This window comes from Nicotiana tabacum, chromosome 16 (assembly GCF_000715075.1).
Source record: "Nicotiana tabacum cultivar K326 chromosome 16, ASM71507v2, whole genome shotgun sequence".
Classification (NCBI taxonomy): domain Eukaryota; kingdom Viridiplantae; phylum Streptophyta; class Magnoliopsida; order Solanales; family Solanaceae; genus Nicotiana; species Nicotiana tabacum.
In genome coordinates, this window is record NC_134095.1 from 145,584,837 (window position 1) to 145,608,277 (window position 23,441).

Below are 23,441 nucleotides of genomic sequence, written 5' to 3' on the forward strand. Positions count from 1 at the left end.
ACTCGCAAAGAGTGCTATCAAGCGACGACAGGAAGAGAAATGAGAGAGGTCAGCCAGTGAAAACCCGCAAAGGGCGCTGTTGGCCGAAAAGGAATGACGCCACCCCAAGAAGGTCGCGGCAAAGTTCCACCAGTTTTGGAACCACAGATCTGTTCTGGTCTAGGAAAACGCAAGTTCATGGAAGGTCAGACGTCCAGTCCAAAAGGCATGTCATGTCATTTAAAGCCAGCATTATCTTCCTCAGATAAGTCTTTCTCTCCCCGAAAAGGGTATTTCTTTTCTGATTTGTTTTCCCCTTTTGTTTCTTTTCGAATCCCTTTCGCATTTTAACCCCGAGTTCAGGACACACCGGAAAGGGTAGGTGGCATGGTTTGTTTACACGGAATCCCGTCTCATGAAGGAAAGCACCTCATCTCGTTGATATGATTACCCAAGCATGATGAATCATGACGTTTGATGGTGTTCCGGAGAAAAGGAAAAGAGAGAAATCTTGAAATCTTCCCCAGCAAGTCCACCTTCGGACAAATCCCCACAGAGTCTCCCCCTGTACAAATCCCAACAGAGTCTTGTACAATCTCCCACAGAATCTCCCCAAATTATAAAATTATAAGAAAAAAAAAAGAAAGAAAAAATGGAATCTCCCCAGCACATCCCAGCGGGTCCTTTGGTAGACATCCCCAACAAGCTTACCCCAACAAATTCTAGAAATCCCACTTTGAAATAAATCCCCCAGCATGCCCATTGTACAAAATCCACACAAAGAATCCACTTTGTAAATATTCCCCACAAAGCTTCCCTTTTGTACAAATCCCCACAAAATACCTCCAATAAAACCCCCGTTGAGAACCTCCAAGCAAAACGGGACACAAAAAAAAGAGAGCCTTACGAGGCAAACCATCACAGAATCTGGAAATACAAGCCTGAGCGGTCCAAAGGGTTTCGGCATATGAATCAAATCAATGGCGGGACTTCACAACAGAAATGAAGACGCAACAAAGCAACTGGGAACGATCGAGGTCACCGAACCGACCGTCATTTCCGAACTAACAATTGTTCTTTATCTGAAAAGTTGAAACAGGTATAATCCAAGACAACCGTGCAAGAAGCAGGTGTCGCCCAAAGAGGAAGGTACAAGAAACATTTTGACAATAAGGAATTCACTCGAAAGGTAAGCTTCCACGAAACTCCTTTTTATCTAAAACAAGAAAACTCAAAAATAGATCGTGTAGTATTCTCGAGCTTTATCCCCAGCCAGTCAGCATTAGGGTTTTAAAACCTAAACTGAACTTTTTCCTTTTAGCCAGCATTAGAGTTTTAAACTCTAAACTGAGCTCTTCCATGCGATCAGCATTAGGGTTTTAAACCCTAAACTGAATTTTCCTTTAGTCAGCATTAGGGTTTTAAACCCTAAACTGAACTTTTTCCTTTTAGCCAGCATTAGAGTTTTAAACTCTAAACTGAGCTTTTCCATGCAATCAGCATTAGGGTTTTAAACCCTAAACTGAATTTTCCTTTAGTCAGCATTAGGGTTTTAAACCCTAAACTGAATTTTCCTTTAGTCAGCATTAGGGTTTTAAACCCTAAACTGAATTTTCCTTTAGTCAGCATTAGGGTTTTAAACCCTAAACTGAACTTTTTTCTTTTAGCCAGCATTAGAGTTTTAAACTCTAAACTGAGCTTTTCCATGCAATCAGCATTAGGGTTTTAAACCCTAAACTGAATTTTCCTTTAGTCAGCATTAGGGTTTTAAACCCTAAACTGAATTTTCCTTTAGTCAGCATTAGGGTTTTAAACTCTAAACTGAATTCTCTTTAGTCAGCATTAAGGTTTTAAACCCTAAACTGAACTTTTTCCTTTTAGCCAGCATTAGAGTTTTAAACTCTAAACTGAGCTTTTCCATGCAATCAGCATTAGGGTTTTAAACCCTAAACTGAATTTTCCTTTAGTCAGCATTAGGGTTTTAAACCCTAAACTGAACTTTTTCCTTTTAGCCAGCATTAGAGTTTTAAACTCTAAACTGAGCTTTTCCATGCAATCAGCATTAGGGTTTTAAACCCTAAACTGAATTTTCCTTTAGTCAGCATTAGGGTTTTAAACTCTAAACTGAATTCTCTTTAGTCAGCATTAGGGTTTTAAACCCTAAACTGAACTTTTTCCTTTTAGCCAGCATTAGAGTTTTAAACTCTAAACTGAGCTTTTTCCCATGCAATCAGCATTAGGGTTTTAAACCCTAAACTGAATTTTCCTTTAGTCAGCATTAGGGTTTTAAACCCTAAACTGAACTTTTTCCTTTTAGCCAGCATTAGAGTTTTAAACTCTAAACTGAGCTTTTCCATGCAATCAGCATTAGGGTTTTAAACCCTAAACTGAATTCTCTTTTAGTCAGCATCAGGGTTTTAAACCCTAAACTGAACTTTTTCCTTTTAGCCAGCATTAGAGTTTTAAACTCTAAACTGAGCTTTTCCATGCAATCAGCATTAGGGTTTTAAACCCTAAACTGAATTTTCCTTTAGTCAGCATTAGGGTTTTAAACCCTAAACTGAACTTTTTCCTTTTAGCCAGCATTAGAGTTTTAAACTCTAAACTGAGCTTTTCCATGCAATCAGCATTAGGGTTTTAAACCCTAAACTGAATTTTCCTTTTAGTCAGCATTAGGGTTTTAAACCCTAAACTGAACTTTTTTTCCTTTCAGGCAGCATTAGGGTTTTAAACCCTAAACTGAATTCTCCCTTTGTTCGGCGCTAGGGTTTTAAACCCTACACTGAACTTTTCCCCAGCTAGTCGATATTAGGGCTCCAACCCTGCACTGAGCATGCATATCCTCTTTCATCAATTTTATGAACTACCTAGTGAATAATTAACGAAATTTTCCTAGTGAAACTGGGGCAGAAAATTTCGTTCGTTTGTTTTCTCCCGCAGGTCTGACCTCGAGCCACATGAATCGAAATGACCCACGAGATGAATCCCAGTTCGGAATCAAAGAAGAAAAAGACAAAAAAGAGATATCCCGAGATATCAGAGTAAAGGGAAAGCAAATCGACTCCAACATTTGACTAACGTCCTGACCTCTGCCGGTCACATTTTATTCGGTATCCCGGAGATTAAAAAACAAGTCGCCACAGCTCGCAAGCATCAAGATTCAAATCAGAGTCTACAAGCAGAATCAGCTAAGACCCAAGATCAAGTCGTAAAAGAATCATAGATAGGAATCTTGTAACTAGCAGTTGACATGCATAAAAGTAGTTAAGTTCAGTTTCCAATTTTCGCTTGGTTGTAATAAGGCGGTCAGTGACGTAGCAGTGACAACAGCAGCAGCAGTAGCGGCAAGCATTGCAGTCCCATGGTAGTCCCAGCTACCAAAACTTCTCGAACTACATTGACCTGATTCCTGTTTAGCCCAGGATATGTAGGAAATCTTTGAAGCAAGATTCGGTCAGATCTTTCAAAAAATGCTTCATACGGAGTGGTCTATAGGCAAAAATCGCTCATACACGCTCACTTGATCTTTGCACGAAAACCCTTCGTGTTTCCGAACAAAGAGGGGCAGCTGTGAGCACGTGATTTTTGTTTCACACGACAATCACTCCAAAAAGAAATAAAAAAACAAATATAATTGGCCCTGCTGTACAATTTCGGATTTCTGTACGGCACCTTGTGGATTTATTTGTGATTTTGGCCCATTCTTATTTATTTACTTTATTAAAATAAAATTCAAAAAATATATATGTGTCCTGCGTAATTCAAACCGTAATTCGGTCGTTAAATAGAAAATCGTGAATAGGCATTTTCGTCCGTGATTTTATTTGGTTTGACTTTACCGGTTTTGAAATATTTTAGTATGTGTGCAAATAATTGTATTTGAGTGTGTATTTAATTTTAATTTGATTTTTTTGGCTTAGCTTTGTTTTAAAATAAATAAGAAAAAAAAAAAAAAAAAAAGAAAAGACCCCTTCCGGACTTGGGCCAATTTTAACAAAATTGGCCCAAACAAACAGCCCAAGACCCAGGCCTGCCCAGCCCAGGTCACCTGATGCCCAGGACGTCCAAACGACGTCGTTTGAGTCGTGCCTGATCTGGGCCGTTGATCTCAGAGTGATCAACGGCCAAGATCAATCCCCATAACCCATCAACAAACCCGACCCATTTACACCCGGACCGACCCCAACCCCTTACCCTTGAAACGACGTCGTTCCCTGTTAGCCGAAGGATCCTGGCCCTTCATCTCGTCTCATCCAACGGCCAGGATCCACTTGCCCACTAACTATATAAGCGCATAACACTACCCTGCCCCCCCCCCCTATCCAAACCCCAGCCTTCGTCGTCTTCACCACAACACCTAAAACCCTAGCCGCCTCTGCATACTTCCGCCATGAAAGCCGGCGGCATGGATGCCGGTGACCTTCCCTTGAACACCATAGGACCCCCAGGCCATCCTGAACCCAAATCTACCAACCCCATGTTTCGAATCACCCCCCAGGTCCTCGAATCTTCATTCGAAGATTCGAGTCAAAACTCGATCTGACCCAACCAACCCCAGTTTTGTACCAGATACTCCCCAGACCCCCCTCGTGACCGAACCATACTTGGTTTGGTCCGAATCTAACCAGGGAAACATGAATCCCGGATCTGAGTTTTGGAACTTTGTAGTTCCTCGTCACTAGTTCATACCCGTTCGAGCCAAAGAAATTAAGGTCCAAGGGACCTTAATCGAAGTGTTTCTCATCTGAGAAACACTTCGATTAAAGTCCGTTCAGCCTTAAGAAAGTCTGTCCAAGTCCGGTTCAAGGTTTCCGATTTTTCAAGATTTGAGGTGAGTCTGCCTTCTTCCCTTATTTGTTTGGTCCATGTGAGGGATTAGATGTCTGTTCATGTTTTGTGTCAATTTGTGTTTTGAATTTTTATCAACTTTTGTTCGTCCACTCTGTTTGAACATCTGTGTTTGTCTGAATCCTTCTCCTCCTATTCTGATACGGCATGCGTATTGGTTGTATTCCAATTTGTACTAACTAACTGATTCCTCGGATGCACCATTCTATTTTAATCAGTATAAGTCGAGTCATGTATCCTATACTTCTGAATGTTTGATTTTCGGCTACGATTGTGTACGATAATGCTAATATAGTCGAGTCGACATGTGTCGTCAATTAATTTCAACTGTCTGAGCATAGTAAATCGATTTGCTTCTGTTGAACATTTGTTGAAATCAATTCAGAATCAGTTTCGTTTACCTATAGCTGTTGATTTGGACCAGTCAATGTAAAAAGGGATTGTTTATGTTTAAATCCTGAATTGGAAGGCATGTGCACTCGTGCACAGCATGTGCATTGGTGCACCTCATGTGCCTTGTGCACAGCCTGTTTTTCTGCATTAAGAAGCTTTTAAGTTTTAAACAATCTGACAGTATATGCTGTCAGATATATTTTACTGCCCATACTTGCTTTTAGATAATAAAGTAAAAAAGTTAAAGCCTGCTAAGGGAATGTCATGGGATTAATACTTAAATAGTTGAGTGGAAACTGAAAAGTAATGGGCACATGGGAGGGGTATCTGATTAATCTAACAGGCTGTAAAAGTTTTGATGTGGAGGCTTATAAAAGGGGAGGATCTGAGATTAGGACAGGGGGATTAGAGAAAAAACACACACACACTGTGAGGAGTTTTGAAAGAGAGAGTTGATAGAGATACACAGAAAAAGCATACAGAGATAGAGAGAGGCAATGAGAGGGAACATCTGAAAGTTTCAAATTCTGAAAACAGAAACTGGAAAAGTTTTCTCTTTGATAAACCAAATAGATTTCAAATTGAGGACTGATATTAGAACTTGAAAAGAAAGGAGATAGGGAAAGAGATATCACAAAAATCAGGAATTGTCTTCTCCCTACTGTTTGTCGATTCTCATTTTGTTCAAACTGTCCAAGTTAGTCCTGTTTTCCTTCAAGTGTCAGTTAAGTCTATTGTTTGGATTTGTTTGTTGGCTTCCCCTGGAATTGGATTGCTTGATTCTCTGACTCCATTACTACTGGGAATTTGTCTCATTCTGCCTCTCCTCCATTGGCTTTATTGGCCTCTTGCACTGGGATTTCTGTTCTATTTGGCACCTGCTGTTACTGCTGTTGTTTGGTATCGCTTCTATTGCCCTACTGACCCCTTGCTTCTCCTGTTGTATCCAATATCCAGGTACATACTAAGACTCGCATTTGATGTAACAATGAAAGCATGAATCAAAAGATTTGAAGGAGTTATAATCACCTGTTGTATTGCTTACGAATTGCCTTTTTTAATGTTGTTAAGATATGCAGTTTCTTGGTCTGTTAGCCTAATAGAGACACATTAGTAAGGTTGTACTTAATTAAAGTTTATGCCCATCTGGAGCTGTGACATTTTATTCGTTTGGTAGTACATAAGATGTAAATACAATCCATGAAATGTGCAGCCATTTTAATACAATTGCTAACTCAAAATCGCCATTTCAGCATGTTTTGAATATGTAGGGGCAAATGATTGTTTAAGATTTAGCTAAAGACAATACAGTTTCAAACTCTTGAGTTTCAGTTTGCGTGAAGCAGTTTATAGGATGAGTAAAATACCATTAGTCGCATTTCTTAACAAGCAATCTTAATTAATCTTGTTTGAATAAGTTAAAGTTAAGGAGCTCTTGTAACAGTCATAGCATTTCATCAATCCCATATACGTTTCTTTTATCAAGTTCAAAGCATGTTTACATGAGGTACAATGTTTCTTCATCCCGTAAATAATTAATTGGATGATTAGCTAAAAATCTGGATTTGGGCCAAACACATAGTAAAAATAGCACGCATCTTTTCTTCTATTTTTTTAAGAGATAAACACATTAGAAATGTAATCGCTTTAGGATGTTCCTTCTAAAAAAATGAGACGAGCCTCGCCAAATGAGATGAAAATCGCGGGGTCCTCAATAAATAACCTTGATAATTATCTAGAATTCAGGATAGGCCATTTAATAAATTTCATGGCCTTCCACAAATAATAACGCACTAGACCCCCTTAGGCGCCCTTAATAAATTACACTGTTAAACTTGGGTGCACATTGATGTGACCCGAATCCAAATCTCGATGGAGTCGAAATGTGTTAACAACTACGGGCGCATTGACTGTGACGTGGTTTGAGGTGCATTTTCACGACGTTGCAATTCTATAAAACAAATGATAATAATAAAAGCGGTTTAAACTTAATAAAAGCACATAAGTCACAACCTGTATTTAAATCAGATACTTAGCCATTATAACAATTTAAGCGACCGTGCTAGAACCACGAGATTCGAGGATGCCTAACACCTTCCCTCGGGTCAACAGAATTCCTTACTTAGAATTTCTGGTTCGCAGACTTCATTTGGAAAAGTCGAAAATTTCCTCGATTTGGGATTCAAGATAAACCGGTGACTTGGGACACCAAAAACCAAACCTTTCCCAAGTGGCGACTCTGAATTAAATAAATAATCCCATTTTGAATATTGTCACTTAAATTGGAAAAACTCCACCCGCGCATCTTACCCCTCGGGGGCGGGGCGTAAAAAAGGAGGTGTGACAGCTCAGGATATGATTCCTGAGCTACATTGACCTGCATTGACCTGATTCCTGTTTAGCCCAGGATATGTAGGAAATCTTTGAAGCAAGATTCGGTCAGATCTTTCAAAAAATGCTTCATACGGAGTGGTCTATAGGCAAAAATCGCTCATACACGCTCACTTGATCTTTGCACGAAAACCCTTCGTGTTTCCGAACAAAGAGGGGCAGCTGTGAGCACGTGATTTTTGTTTCACACGACAATCACTCCAAAAAGAAATAAAAAAACAAATATAATTGGCCCTGCTGTACAATTTCGGATTTCTGTACGGCACCTTGTGGATTTATTTGTGATTTTGGCCCATTCTTATTTATTTACTTTATTAAAATAAAATTCAAAAAATATATATGTGTCCTGCGTAATTCAAACCGTAATTCGGTCGTTAAATAGAAAATCGTGAATAGGCATTTTCGTCCGTGATTTTATTTGGTTTGACTTTACCGGTTTTGAAATATTTTAGTATGTGTGCAAATAATTGTATTTGAGTGTGTATTTAATTTTAATTTGATTTTTTTTGGCTTAGCTTTGTTTTAAAATAAATAAGAAGAAAAAAAAAAAAAAAAAAGACCCCTTCCGGACTTGGGCCAATTTTAACAAAATTGGCCCAAACAAACAGCCCAAGACCCAGGCCTGCCCAGCCCAGGTCACCTGATGCCCAGGACGTCCAAACGACGTCGTTTGAGTCGTGCCTGATCTGGGCCGTTGATCTCAGAGTGATCAACGGCCAAGATCAATCCCCATAACCCATCAACAAACCCGACCCATTTACACCCGGACCGACCCCAACCCCTTACCCTTGAAACGACGTCGTTCCCTGTTAGCCGAAGGATCCTGGCCCTTCATCTCGTCTCATCCAACGGCCAGGATCCACTTGCCCACTAACTATATAAGCGCATAACACTACCCTGCCCCCCCTATCCAAACCCCAGCCTTCGTCGTCTTCACCACAACACCTAAAACCCTAGCCGCCTCTGCATACTTCCGCCATGAAAGCCGGCGGCATGGATGCCGGTGACCTTCCCTTGAACACCATAGGACCCCCAGGCCATCCTGAACCCAAATCTACCAACCCCATGTTTCGAATCACCCCCCAGGTCCTCGAATCTTCATTCGAAGATTCGAGTCAAAACTCGATCTGACCCAACCAACCCCAGTTTTGTACCAGATACTCCCCAGACCCCCTCGTGACCGAACCATACTTGGTTTGGTCCGAATCTAACCAGGGAAACATGAATCCCGGATCTGAGTTTTGGAACTTTGTAGTTCCTCGTCACTAGTTCATACCCGTTCGAGCCAAAGAAATTAAGGTCCAAGGGACCTTAATCGAAGTGTTTCTCATCTGAGAAACACTTCGATTAAAGTCCGTTCAGCCTTAAGAAAGTCTGTCCAAGTCCGGTTCAAGGTTTCCGATTTTTCAAGATTTGAGGTGAGTCTGCCTTCTTCCCTTATTTGTTTGGTCCATGTGAGGGATTAGATGTCTGTTCATGTTTTGTGTCAATTTGTGTTTTGAATTTTTATCAACTTTTGTTCGTCCACTCTGTTTGAACATCTGTGTTTGTCTGAATCCTTCTCCTCCTATTCTGATACGGCATGCGTATTGGTTGTATTCCAATTTGTACTAACTAACTGATTCCTCGGATGCACCATTCTATTTTAATCAGTATAAGTCGAGTCATGTATCCTATACTTCTGAATGTTTGATTTTCGGCTACGATTGTGTACGATAATGCTAATATAGTCGAGTCGACATGTGTCGTCAATTAATTTCAACTGTCTGAGCATAGTAAATCGATTTGCTTCTGTTGAACATTTGTTGAAATCAATTCAGAATCAGTTTCGTTTACCTATAGCTGTTGATTTGGACCAGTCAATGTAAAAAGGGATTGTTTATGTTTAAATCCTGAATTGGAAGGCATGTGCACTCGTGCACAGCATGTGCATTGGTGCACCTCATGTGCCTTGTGCACAGCCTGTTTTTCTGCATTAAGAAGCTTTTAAGTTTTAAACAATCTGACAGTATATGCTGTCAGATATATTTTACTGCCCATACTTGCTTTTAGATAATAAAGTAAAAAAGTTAAAGCCTGCTAAGGGAATGTCATGGGATTAATACTTAAATAGTTGAGTGGAAACTGAAAAGTAATGGGCACATGGGAGGGGTATCTGATTAATCTAACAGGCTGTAAAAGTTTTGATGTGGAGGCTTATAAAAGGGGAGGATCTGAGATTAGGACAGGGGGATTAGAGAAGAAACACACACACACTGTGAGGAGTTTTGAAAGAGAGAGTTGATAGAGATACACAGAAAAAGCATACAGAGATAGAGAGAGGCAATGAGAGGGAACATCTGAAAGTTTCAAATTCTGAAAACAGAAACTGGAAAAGTTTTCTCTTTGATAAACCAAATAGATTTCAAATTGAGGACTGATATTAGAACTTGAAAAGAAAGGAGATAGGGAAAGAGATATCACAAAAATCAGGAATTGTCTTCTCCCTACTGTTTGTCGATTCTCATTTTGTTCAAACTGTCCAAGTTAGTCCTGTTTTCCTTCAAGTGTCAGTTAAGTCTATTGTTTGGATTTGTTTGTTGGCTTCCCCTGGAATTGGATTGCTTGATTCTCTGACTCCATTACTACTGGGAATTTGTCTCATTCTGCCTCTCCTCCATTGGCTTTATTGGCCTCTTGCACTGGGATTTCTGTTCTATTTGGCACCTGCTGTTACTGCTGTTGTTTGGTATCGCTTCTATTGCCCTACTGACCCCTTGCTTCTCCTGTTGTATCCAATATCCAGGTACATACTAAGACTCGCATTTGATGTAACAATGAAAGCATGAATCAAAAGATTTGAAGGAGTTATAATCACCTGTTGTATTGCTTACGAATTGCTTTTTTTAATGTTGTTAAGATATGCAGTTTCTTGGTCTGTTAGCCTAATAGAGACACATTAGTAAGGTTGTACTTAATTAAAGTTTATGCCCATCTGGAGCTGTGACATTTTATTCGTTTGGTAGTACATAAGATGTAAATACAATCCATGAAATGTGCAGCCATTTTAATACAATTGCTAACTCAAAATCGCCATTTCAGCATGTTTTGAATATGTAGGGGCAAATGATTGTTTAAGATTTAGCTAAAGACAATACAGTTTCAAACTCTTGAGTTTCAGTTTGCGTGAAGCAGTTTATAGGATGAGTAAAATACCATTAGTCGCATTTCTTAACAAGCAATCTTAATTAATCTTGTTTGAATAAGTTAAAGTTAAGGAGCTCTTGTAACAGTCATAGCATTTCATCAATCCCATATACGTTTCTTTTATCAAGTTCAAAGCATGTTTACATGAGGTACAATGTTTCTTCATCCCGTAAATAATTAATTGGATGATTAGCTAAAAATCTGGATTTGGGCCAAACACATAGTAAAAATAGCACGCATCTTTTCTTCTATTTTTTTTAAGAGAAAAACACATTAGAAATGTAATCGCTTTAGGATGTTCCTTCTAAAAAAAATGAGACGAGCCTCGCCAAATGAGATGAAAATCGCGGGGTCCTCAATAAATAGCCTTGATAATTATCTAGAATTCAGGATAGGCCATTTAATAAATTTCATGGCCTTCCACAAATAATAACGCACTAGACCCCCTCAGGCGCCCTTAATAAATTACACTGTTAAACTTGGGTGCACATTGATGTGACCCGAATCCAAATCTCGATGGAGTCGAAATGTGTTAACAACTACGGGCGCATTGACTGTGACGTGGTTTGAGGTGCATTTTCACGACGTTGCAATTCTATAAAACAAATGATAATAATAAAAGCGGTTTAAACTTAATAAAAGCACATAAGTCACAACCTGTATTTAAATCAGATACTTAGCCATTATAACAATTTAAGCGACCGTGCTAGAACCACGGGATTCGAGGATGCCTAACACCTTCCCTCGGGTCAACAGAATTCCTTACTTAGAATTTCTGGTTCGCAGACTTCATTTGGAAAAGTCGAAAATTTCCTCGATTTGGGATTCAAGATAAACCGGTGACTTGGGACACCAAAAACCAAACCTTTCCCAAGTGGCGACTCTGAATTAAATAAATAATCCCATTTTGAATATTGTCACTTAAATTGGAAAAACTCCACCCGCGCATCTTACCCCTCGGGGGCGGGGCGTAAAAAGGGAGGTGTGACATTTGTAATTATTAAATTTGTACCACGACGAAATGGCACCTCGATCGGCTCTCCACCTCGGTATACTCCATCATCTCACTCACTTCTGAACTACACGTGACCTGATTCCTTTATAGCCAAGGATATGTAGGCAGCTCAGATACAAGGGCTCGGCCACATTTTCTTTTCTCTTGGTTTTTGATATCTCTAAACAAGGGTCGGGTCAAAAAACATGTCTAGTCATTGTTTGTCTGAAAATACTTCGTGTTTCCAGTCAAAGAGGGGCAGCTGTAGACATGTAATTTTTGACCCACCCCGAGATTTCACCCATTTTAGCATGTAAATATTTAATATAGGCCTAATATTACTATTTCAACTAATTTTGACTCTTTTACTTTATTTTATCACAAGAAAATGAAAATTACAAAAAAATATAGTTTCATTAAGGTTTTGTAGTCATTTTTAATCTTGAAAAAAAAGAAAAAAAAATATGTTTATTTTAACGGTTAGTGTTTTTTTATAGTTTTTTTCTTAAGTAGTATTTTTAATAGTTTATCTTGTTTGCTATATTATTTTTACATACAAAAAAGGAGGATTAATATTTTAGGACTGATTTAGTCTTGCTTGTAGCCCAACTAAACCAATCTCTTAGCCCATTAACTCAAAAGCCCAAACCTAGACACCCTTTTAGCATAGTATACAAGAAAAATCAAAAATTAACCTAGACCTAGAGATAGAGCCTTCATCCATTGGAGAGAAGGCAATCAGCGGTTGGTTTACAAGGGACAAAACAGTGTCATCTTCTTCATAAAGAATGAACACAACCAAACCCTAAGAGGAGCTAGAGCCGTTTTGGACCTTCTTATGGAACCTACGCAAATGATGAAGCTTCATCTCCTTTAGTAGACAAACCCTAGAACAACCAAGCCAAAGCCATCGCTCCAACTCCTTCCTCTAGAACACCGGCGACCCCTTTCTTCAGAAACAACACCCCGCTTCGTCTCCTTCACTCGCTGGAACTAACACCGGCAATTAGCAAGTCCGCCAGCTCCCTCTCATTTTCTATCTACAGTCGATCCTTTTCTTCTACACCCACAAGGCGAACCAGACCCCTGAATCTCCTATTGAAACTAGATGACCGGTCCACACTTTCAAAAAATGAGCAGCTGCCTCGTCACCAGCTTCCCGCCACTAGGCTGACCCTGTGCTTCTTTCCACACCTCTTCACTGCTCAGCAACGCACACATGCAAATATAAAAGAGAAAGGAACTGACAAAACAAAAAAAAATAAAGGATTAATGGGGGAAGTCATGCACGAACATGGGGGTTGAACGAAAGAAAAGGAGTAGAAAATTGAAAAGAAACAACAAGGAGGAGCAAATATAGATTTGAAACTAAAGAAAAAAAAAACAAAAAGAACAAAAACGAAAACGGACAGAGGACGGGGAAAATAAAATTACAGATTCATGTTTTTCATTTTTCGATTCTGTTTTCTTGGTGTTCAAGAATGAACTTTGGTTAAAATATGGGTTTGAAGCCGAGCTTGGTTGAGTTCTATCATATTTTCAATTTTTCGATGCTAATTCGAGTTCCGTCTGCGGTTCATTACACCCCGAGTTCAAAGTAGTGAAACAATCAATTGTCCGGCTATATTGAGGTTCAACTCTTTCATCCTCTATTCATTTTATGCAAGCTTGATATTAATTATTGGTTTGGCGATATGATCCTGTTGATTTTGTAATTGTTCTCCGTAGTTTTAAATTTGCTCACTTAGCTATCTGCTCGTATGTTTACTCGAATTGGTTATAGCTGAACGTGATTTTGTCACAGTATAGAAATTGGGTTGTTATTCATCACCTCAACTATGTCAAACTATATTAAAAGGGCTCGGGTGTGCATTTCATATGGCCCTGCCATAATTTTGATAATAATAATGGAACAAACATGTTATAAATCTGGGTGTACATTTCATATGACCCGATTCTCATTTCCAATAAGGTTAAATAGAACGTGTCGTGAACCACGGGTGCATTTCATGTAGCGGGGCTTACGATGTGTTTTAAATAAACTTGAAGTTTCCTGAAATATTAAAAGCGGCTAAAAAGCTAAAAATGCAATAGGTTTAAAACGTGTAATAAAGCAGATAACTAGGCCAATAATAATAGTTGAGTGACCGTGCTAAAACCATGGAACCCGGGAATGCCTAACACCTTCTTTTGGGTTAAAAGAATTCCTTATCCGGATTTCTGTGTTCGCAGACTATAAATAAGACTCAAACTTCCTCGATTCGGAATTTTAAACCGGTGACTTGGGACACTATAAATTATCCCAAGTGGCGACTCTGAATAAGAATAAATAATCCCGTTTTGATTGTCATTTAAATTGAAAAAACTCCCTTATACCCTTTCGAGTGGTAAAAAAGAAGGTATGACAGGTTTCAATCAAGGGAACTAAGTCCGGCCTAAAATGCCTTTGAGCTTGTTTAATAGGGCAAGCACTATTTTTGACTGCAAGGTGATGGACTGCTTCTTTCGGGTCCAAGCCAGGCATGTCTTTGTAACTCCAAGAAAAGACATCCCTGAACTCCTTGAGTAACTCAATATAAGTGCTCTCTTTATCAGCTTCTAGTAAAGCACTTAGGTAGGTGGGTCTTGGTTCTTCATCGATGCCAAGGTTAACTTCTTTTAAGGAATCAACTGTCATCTTCACTCCTTCTTCAAGTTCAGGTGGAGCATCTTTCGCATCTTCATCTTCTTGAGGGTCCCCATCATTGAAGGATACATGATAACACGGCGAAACATTCTCCAATTTCGCATTCTCTTCTATTGAAGATGGAATGTCATTCTCGACTTGTACAGTAACATGATACGAAGAACCCACACTTTCTTTATCTTCCTCACATTCCTTAGTGTAGACCACAGTATATGGCTTTACCTTCAGTACTTATTTACATGAAAGCACAAGTTTTGTTTGTCGCTTCATTCTAGAAGGAACCAAACTTTGAAAATCCTTAGAGATCTCCTGGATTTTTGGTGAATTAGGTGATCTTATGCTTTGAAAATTTCTCCGAAACTTGTTCCCCTTCTTTAATGGACCCAATCTTTCAAACACGGAGGTCCTCACAGGCAATTTCCAAGTCGATCAAAGATAGAAGGCTTGTTAGAAGAGGGCGATTCATCTTCTACAGTGATATAATTGTTGCTCGCCCTTCTTATGGAAATGTGCACTGGTGACGGTTGCTTGTTTCCCAAACCTTCACGTGGTTGCCTCATTGTAGCTTCTGATGGGAGCTTCCCTAACTTTGATGGCTCATCGGGATTGTATCCAGCTTTCGCAAATAGCTTATAAGCATTAGGATCAAAACCTTCATCTGTTCGTTTTGTAGGGAGTGCCACATTCTGCAAACGATTTTGGGCTACAAACCCTGCAAGCGGCTTCGAGGGCAACTTTACTGCCTCAATTCGTTTTACCGGAAGAGTTAAATCCATTAGCATGTTGGTTTGGATATTAGATGATTTGCCCTAGTCTTTCTTCGTGTTAGGACATATTGGAGCTTAGGACTTACTTTTTTCCATAAGATTCAATATCCCCTCTATGAGATTTATTCACGTCAGGTTGTACCTCCTCAGTAACAAATTTGGCTTTACCGATAGTCACCTCAGCTCTTTTAGTTATGGGCTCGTCATTCTTGACTTTCATGCCATCATCAACTTTTAGATCCTTCACAATGCGGTTCTTCAAGTAGAACTTTGCATCGTGAAGTGTGACTCTTCCTCGATGAAAGGCTCATCATCAGCAACTATCTTCTTCTCTACTTTACCCCGGTAGTATTTTAAACATTGATGGTAGGTAGATGGAACTACTTTATTCTCATGTATCCAAGGCCTCCCAAGCAAAACATTGTATGAAGTCTTCGCATCGATCACATGCAGCCATGCACTTGATTGCATATCTTCAATAGTGATTCCCAACTTGATCGCACCTATGGCTCTTTGATCCCCTTGGTTAAATCCTTGGATCATCACACAACTTTCTCAGAGTTCGTTCATGGGAATACCAAGTTCTTTCACATTGTGGATTGGCAAAATGATCACTGAGGATCCTCCATCAACCAAAATTCGATTTACCCTTTCATCGCGCATATAGCCAACCAGGTACAATGGGTGGTTATGAGGAGTGTCACGTAGCAAAAGATTGTCATTTGTGAATGTGACCTTTTCCTAACAAGCATTAACTTCTTGAGAAGTGGACTCGATGGGCTTTTTCGAAGATGGTGCCAACGGTAGGTCATCACTCTTTTCTTCCCCTTTGTCAATATGGCAACAAGAGGCATCAATGCCCTCATGGGCAATCTTCGTGCGGAACCAACTTGGTAAGAACTCATCCAAGGTCATTGGATGTCGTGGCTTTTGAGGATGGTGCACCTCCACTTTTGCTTTCTTCAAATATTTAACTGGATTCCATCGCCTTGGTCTTTTCACCATCATTTTCCTTGTTGGTTGTTCTATTGATTCTTTTCGTGGGCTCCTTTTGTGGTGCCTACAACGAGTCACCACTGTCCAACCTTCATCATTATTAGGTTGATTGACATCAGCTTTGTCGTTCTCTAGTAATTCTTCGTCTTTACTTTCTTTAAACCCACATAATTCATCCGTACTGAATGAGTCAAAGGTGATAGAGACTTGGTTTGCGCTTGCTTTCTCATCTTTAAGCACGATCTTCTTTTCACGAGCCAAGTCTATGACTTTGTCCTTGAAGACAAAGCATTTCTCTAGAGGGTGGCTTACAAGTCGGTGATATTTGTAGTAATTTGGGTCATTTGTTTTCCTATCTTCATTTGGTTGCTTCATCTCCGGAAGCTCAATAAGATTTAACTCGAGGAGTCCTTTGAAAATGGCTGGCACATCAGAATCCAGAAATGGGTACTCTTTCTCTTGCATTTCTTTTAGAGTCAACTTTCCACTTGGCTTATCTTGGAAAGAAGTGGATTTCATACTCTGCTTCTTGCTCACCTTCGTCGTGAACTTCACAGGTGATGTGTTGACATTCATAGCTTCTTTGATTTTCAGACTTTGGTATGAACTTGCCCCACTTCCTGACTTCTTGCTTGTCATTCCATTTGCGAGGTTCATAGATGGGCAGTCTTTCATTTCCAGTTGAGGCCATGCTCAATTCCATGTCATGGGCACGAGTTGTAAGTTCTTTAAATGTGCCAGGCTTCATACCTTGCAAGATGTAACGCAATCCCCAATGCATGCCTTGGATGCACATCTCTATGCTTGAAGCTTCATTAAGCCTATCTTTGCAGTTGAGGCTTACATTCCTCCAACGATTGATAAAGTCGATAATTGGTTCCCCCTTTCGTTGACGAGTATTTGTAAGTTCTATCATACACACAGTACGTCTCGTACTATAAAAGAAATTGAGGAACTCTTGCTCTAGTTGATCCCAGCTATCTATAGATCGAACCTCGAGGTCTATGTACCAGTCAAAAGCATTTCCTTTTAGCGAGCGGACAAACTGCTTGATGAGGTAATCTCCAAAAGTCCTAGCGTTGTAGCACGTCTCCACGAAGTGTGCCACATGTTGATTTGGGTTACCTTTACCATCAAACTATATAAACTTTGGAGGTTGATAGCTAGCAGGCATCTTCAACATATCGACCCTTGCAGTGCACGGCTTTGCATATGTAAGGGAGGATTCGGCAGCAACTTCATATTTGTTCTTAATGGTTCCTTCAATGAACTCTTTTAGTTAATCGATTGGAATCATCCTTTCATATGAGACAGGGATAGCCTTAGTGGATGCTACTTGTCTTTGGGGAGAGTCACTCTCTAGAACTTCTGGGAGCTTGCTGGGTGCATGGGTGGATTCTTTTTCCATCAAGATTACCACCCTGTATGTTAGCTTGTCAATTCTAGCCTCTTGATTTTGCATGCATTTGGTCAAGCCAGCGATTGCTTCCGTCAAGGTTGCCAACTGCTCCTCCACAGATGAAGTGTTTGTCACCATGGCTTGCATGATTGTCGTGGATGACGGAGAGTAGCATGAATTTTTACAAAGATTGATCCTTGATTGGCTCACGCTATATGGTGTAAGTGGGGAGGATCCATCACTTGAAGCATCATCATCTTCCTTCATAGTAGAGTGCTTGGATTCGGAGAGGTTAAGTGGAGCAAGATTTTTCTTGATCTTTTCAGCAACATCGCTTCCTCCTTCAGGTGCGTTTGTGGAAGATCTTGCTCCTTTTAAGGATGAAGATCCGAAAACAAGTGTTAATGTGGATGACACTTGGGGTGATTGTTGTCCTAAAGATCTCACTTTACTCCTCGTAACTGGTCCAAGCTTCCAAAGGTAACATCGAGGATGGTTTCAACATCAGCATAGAACCTGGAGTTAGCAGCCTTGGTGGAAGTTGAACCGGATTTGATTTTCTTTGAAGCCATTTCAATGTTCTTGGACTTTGATGATTGAAAAGTTGAGATGAGAGGTAGAGATTGTCCCACTGGGTGTGCCAGAATTTGTAGACAATAAATTGCGTCGAGAAAATAAAATCAAGATCGAAAAATATCGCAACAATCGTAGTATTTGATTTCAAATAATATGAGTGTACAATCTCTATGATTCCTCTGATTCTACTTTTCTTGTATAAATTCAAGGGCCTTCGAGCTTGATCTTGAATTTGAATTTGATTTATCTGTCGCGAACACTTTTATTGTTGCCACGAATTTTATCCCGAACAAGTAGCCTTGATCTTGAACGCCTTGTATTTGATTTGACTTTGTTCTTGATCTTGAATACCTGAATTGTTCTTCGTTCTTGAGCTTGAATACTTTATTTGTTCTTCGTTATTGAACTTGAACTTGAACTTGGTTGCTTGAAGCTGGAAACTTGTAGAGAAATTTGCGGCGTTTGATCCACGAGCTCTCTCTTGCTTCTTGTTATAACTTCTGGTGTCTTTTCTGAATTATGAAGACCCCTATTTATATTGTGGAAGAGAGGAGTTATGATAAGAACAAACTCTTTCTGACCAATCAAATTGAAGTGTGCTATGGTCACATTTAATTGGCCAGAACATGTCACTTGCACACGTGAGGAGATCTCATTGGCCTTTTAGTGTGACTTGGCATGCCTTGTCATTTTGACACGTGCCATGATCCTATTATCTTCCGTTTGACTTGGCATGCCACGTCATTTGACACGTGGCATTGTACATCTAGGAAGATGCCATCTTGGGCCTAATGAAGTGGGCTTATCGCTTGTAGCCCAATTAAATGGGCCAGCCCAATGGATATGGACTCATTTATTTAACCCATATGCATTTAGACTTATATAATTAATTTAATTATATGAGCCCAATAAATTAATTTTGCTACACCCCGCAGTATTACGTCGATGTTATGCTCTGTAGTAATATATTACAATGTTGTTACCCTCTGCAATAATATATTACGATTGATGTTACGTCCTGCAGTATTAGGTTACGACAGTGTTTCACCTTGTAGTATTACATTATGGTGATGTTATGCTTCGCAGTAATAAGTTACGACGATGTTACACTCTGCAGTATTTTACGTTAAATTTGTCGTAAGGTAATTAACATCAGTCCAAGAAAAAGATTATTTGGGGATTATAAGGATTATGCTATTTCACAAGTGATTAGTAAATTCATGAAGATGAAAGGGGAAGCAAGTCTAAAAAATGAATTTTGTCAAAGTTTGGCATTTTGAGATAAAATACGGTCCGAGCTAAAATACCTGATATTTATGGACTAGTGTCATACAAGGTACTATATGGCCATGATAATAAGGTGTACAAGGTATGTTAAAAGAGAGTAGTATTAAACTAAGTTGAGATAATTTTTAAATTATACGGGTAATAGATTAATTATCCGGTTAATTAATAAGTGGTTAAATTAATAAAAACACCTTCCCAAGTACAATCGTGGCAGCCCCCCCCCCCCTTCCCCTATTATGGTGATTCATCAATCAGCTTTAATATGTGTCAAGACTTTAGAATACAAAGTCTTATCAAGACTTTTTAGCTTTATCAATCAAAAATCAATTCATTTCATTTTCAAGATCAAAAAGAACAACTTCTACATTCTGTTAAAATGGTCAAAACGTGAAGGAGCATGAACATGTCACAAAAATTCATTCATTAACCAAGTGAAAAGCAGAAGCATTGTTTAAGCTCATTCAAATCGTTACTTTGGAGTTTAAGCTAAAATTTCGTTAATCAAAAGTTCAAAAAAACACAGAATCTTAAATTCAATTTTTAGGTCAATGTTCAATCCATGAAGGTTTCCAACGGGATAATATACGGAGTTGTTCTTACTCCAGGTATGTTAAGGCTATCTTTTCTTTCTTTTGGCATGGTCCAAAATATACTGAAAAAACGAGCAAATACAACATTTCTATAAATTACTCTACTCATAGAAATAGTAGGGGTGTATATATTCTTGATTCCCCATGAGAATTATTATTATCTTCTGTTCATGGGTATCAGAATAATACGCAGTTGGAAAAGTTTATCGGGAAGGAATATCGAGATTATTATGTATTTTCATGCATTTCATTCATTTATACATGTGCATTGACCCATAACCAGATGGCGTTATATACTCGTATATATGTAAATATATGTATATGGGATATGGGAAAAGGTTACGGTGTTATATATGCACCACCACCTGATCAGCTGGTATATGTTGATGATGTTGCCCACAGAGGCTGAAATATGATTCAAACGGCATTATATATATATGAGAAAGGTTATGGCGTTATATATGCACCACTACCTGATCAGCTGGTATACGAAGATAATTTTGCCCATAGTGGCCGATATGATATGATGGGATGCCCTCAGAGGCTGATGATGTTATGAAACATGTACCTATGCACGACATGGCATTCATACGCATATACATGACGTTAAAAGTAATTTATGATTTACAAAGTTATTCAGACTTACAGGTTGAGTCATGTACTCTATATTTCTTCCATGTTTCTTATGTACTTATTTATGTGCCTTATATACTCGATACATTATTCGTACTGACGCCCCTTTTTCCTGGGGACGCTGCGTTTCATGCCCACAGGTCCCGATAGACAGGTCGAGAGCCCTCCAAGTAGGCTATCAGCTCAGCGGAAGATGTTGATGCGCTCCATTTGCTTCGAAATTGCTCCTTTGGTTAGTATGATTTAGACGTGTATTGTTTGGTATGGCAGGACTCTATCCCAGCCTTTATGACATTTATGTACTCTTAGAGGCTCGTAGACATATGTCGTGTACATAAAAGATTGTACGGCCTTGTTGGCCTATGTTTTGAGTTTATAAAGGATCACGTTGGCCTATTAGGCTTGTATGCCATGTATATATGATGATGTATAAGAAAGATATGTTACGTTCGTACTTGGTTGAGTAAGGTACTGGGTGCCCGTCGCGGCCCATCGATTTGGGACGTGATAAAAGTGGTATCAGAGCAGTTCTGTCCTAGGGAGTTTACAAGCCGTGTCTAGTAGAGTCTTGTTTATGGGTGTGTCGTGCACCACGCTTATAAGCAGTAGGCTACAAGGCATTTAGGACTGTCACTCTTTCTTCTTACTCTAGATCGTGTGGTAGAGCTCACTTATAAGAATTCAAGTCCCGAACTTCTATTTTTACTGGTAATAAGACGGTGCCTACGTTCAGAAAGATGATCGATAAGAGATATAGTTGTGGAAGTGTTGAATTAGAGGAACTCGACTTTGTATCATACTTATGATAAGTAAATGTGAGGTCTTCTGCAAATCATGTGCATACTAAAAGGTGTAAGCCTCATGATAAGAAGCCTTATGGCAAGAATGCCTATCCATCTTTATGGTGAAAGACAATGCTTTCAAGAAGTAAAAGAAGCAAGGTGAAGAAGGGTACGAGGCCCCTAGTTAATGAAGATTACCAGTATTACAGTTCCGGTGGAAAAATATAAGCATTAAGAGTTACCCTCAACAGTAACAGAGGTATGTACAATTGGTCGTACCCATTTCAGTTATGCCCTATAGGGGCTAACAGGTATAGTTTAAGAAAAGGACTAAACATCAAGATCTAGCTGGGGTTAGAGTAAACCAAAATGGTGAATGGATTGTTTGTGTTAGTTGATATTTCCGAAGGATATTGCAAGTGTGCTAGTGGATCTCCTTGTGAGACACCTAGATGGTACACTCTAAAATAGTGCAATCAGATATGAGTACTACAAAGAAATGCACTATAAGCCTTGAAAGGATATATATTACCTTAGTGTGGCTCGCATCCGTAGTAAAGCGAGAACGTTAAGCAACTTGAAGAGCCATTGGATGGAGCAAAGGGAAGCTAAAAGCAAAAGAATGTCTTGTTCAAGTTTTCAGAATAAAGTGATCGGCATAAACGTTAGCGGGAAATAAGAAAAGAGTTATTGAAGCATTATGAGTAAGATGTGGTACATGGATGACAACGGTATATCAAAAGATGACAATATTACAAAATTTATAGTCGAGAATTAAGTTCGCAACTCTAGCGTGGTTACCAAGAGGAAAAGTTAGACCCCAGAGTAATAGAACCAATATGGATTGGTGAACAAGATAAACTAAACATGAATTAGGGACTGAGTAACTGATGATAGTCGCCATCAAAAGAATTTCAGATCTTGTTCCGCCAATAATAGATGAACGACTAAAGAAGATTCCTGAGAAATTCCGAGAATGGTCATTCAGAAAGACGCTTCCTTACAGCAAGCAATGTAAGCAAAGTTCAGCTTAAGGGACTGTATGTGCCAATTATACTAAGTTTCACCCTTGTGAATAAGCAATTTTGCTATCCTTGGTACAGAAGGATTACCGCAAGGCGAGTAAGGGTCATCGATGATGTGAAAGGATGCCAAAGATGAAAAGGTGAAACATCTATAGGCAGGTCGTCATAGCTCCAACTCTTAGTACTCCCCTAAAGGGGGGAATATGGAATTATAAAAGGAAGAATGCGATAAAAATGAGAAAGGGATAAGATTGCACTTATCCAAATGCTACAGATATGCTACGATTCCAAAATGTTATGCAAACGCGACTTCAAGGAGAAGAACTAAGGGTTCCTGCCCAAGATGTTATTGATAATTAAGGATCCAGTGCATGATGTAAGTTAAAACTAAGGAAATAACCCAAGAAATATTACAAGGAATATTGATATGAGAATGGGCCAACGAGTAGTTAGTGGTTAGGAAGATCCCAGTTATGGCTAAATAGGAGGTTACAGACGAGTCATCATATCGTGTAAGATAAACATAGTAGAATCCAACGTGAAGAATTCAGCCTCAAAGAATATCATTATAATACTTGAGATATATTCAAACAAGAGTTGAGGTAGTTAAAGGTACTGTATGAGTGTTACGGGGATAAAAGAAAGTGCCACTAGGAAGGCAGTCAAAATATCAGTTCAGAAGCAACCATACAAGTACAAGGGCATACAAGTAAGTGTCACACCTCCTTTTTATACACCTGAAAGTATAGATAGGGAGGTTTTCCATTTTAAGTGACATTATTCGAAATGGGATTATTTTATTCATTTTATTTAGAGTCGCCACTTGGGATGGTTTGCTTTCTGGTGTCCCAAGTCACCGGTTTGTTTTTAAATCCCAAATCGAGGAAATTCAATTTTCCTTTTGAAGTC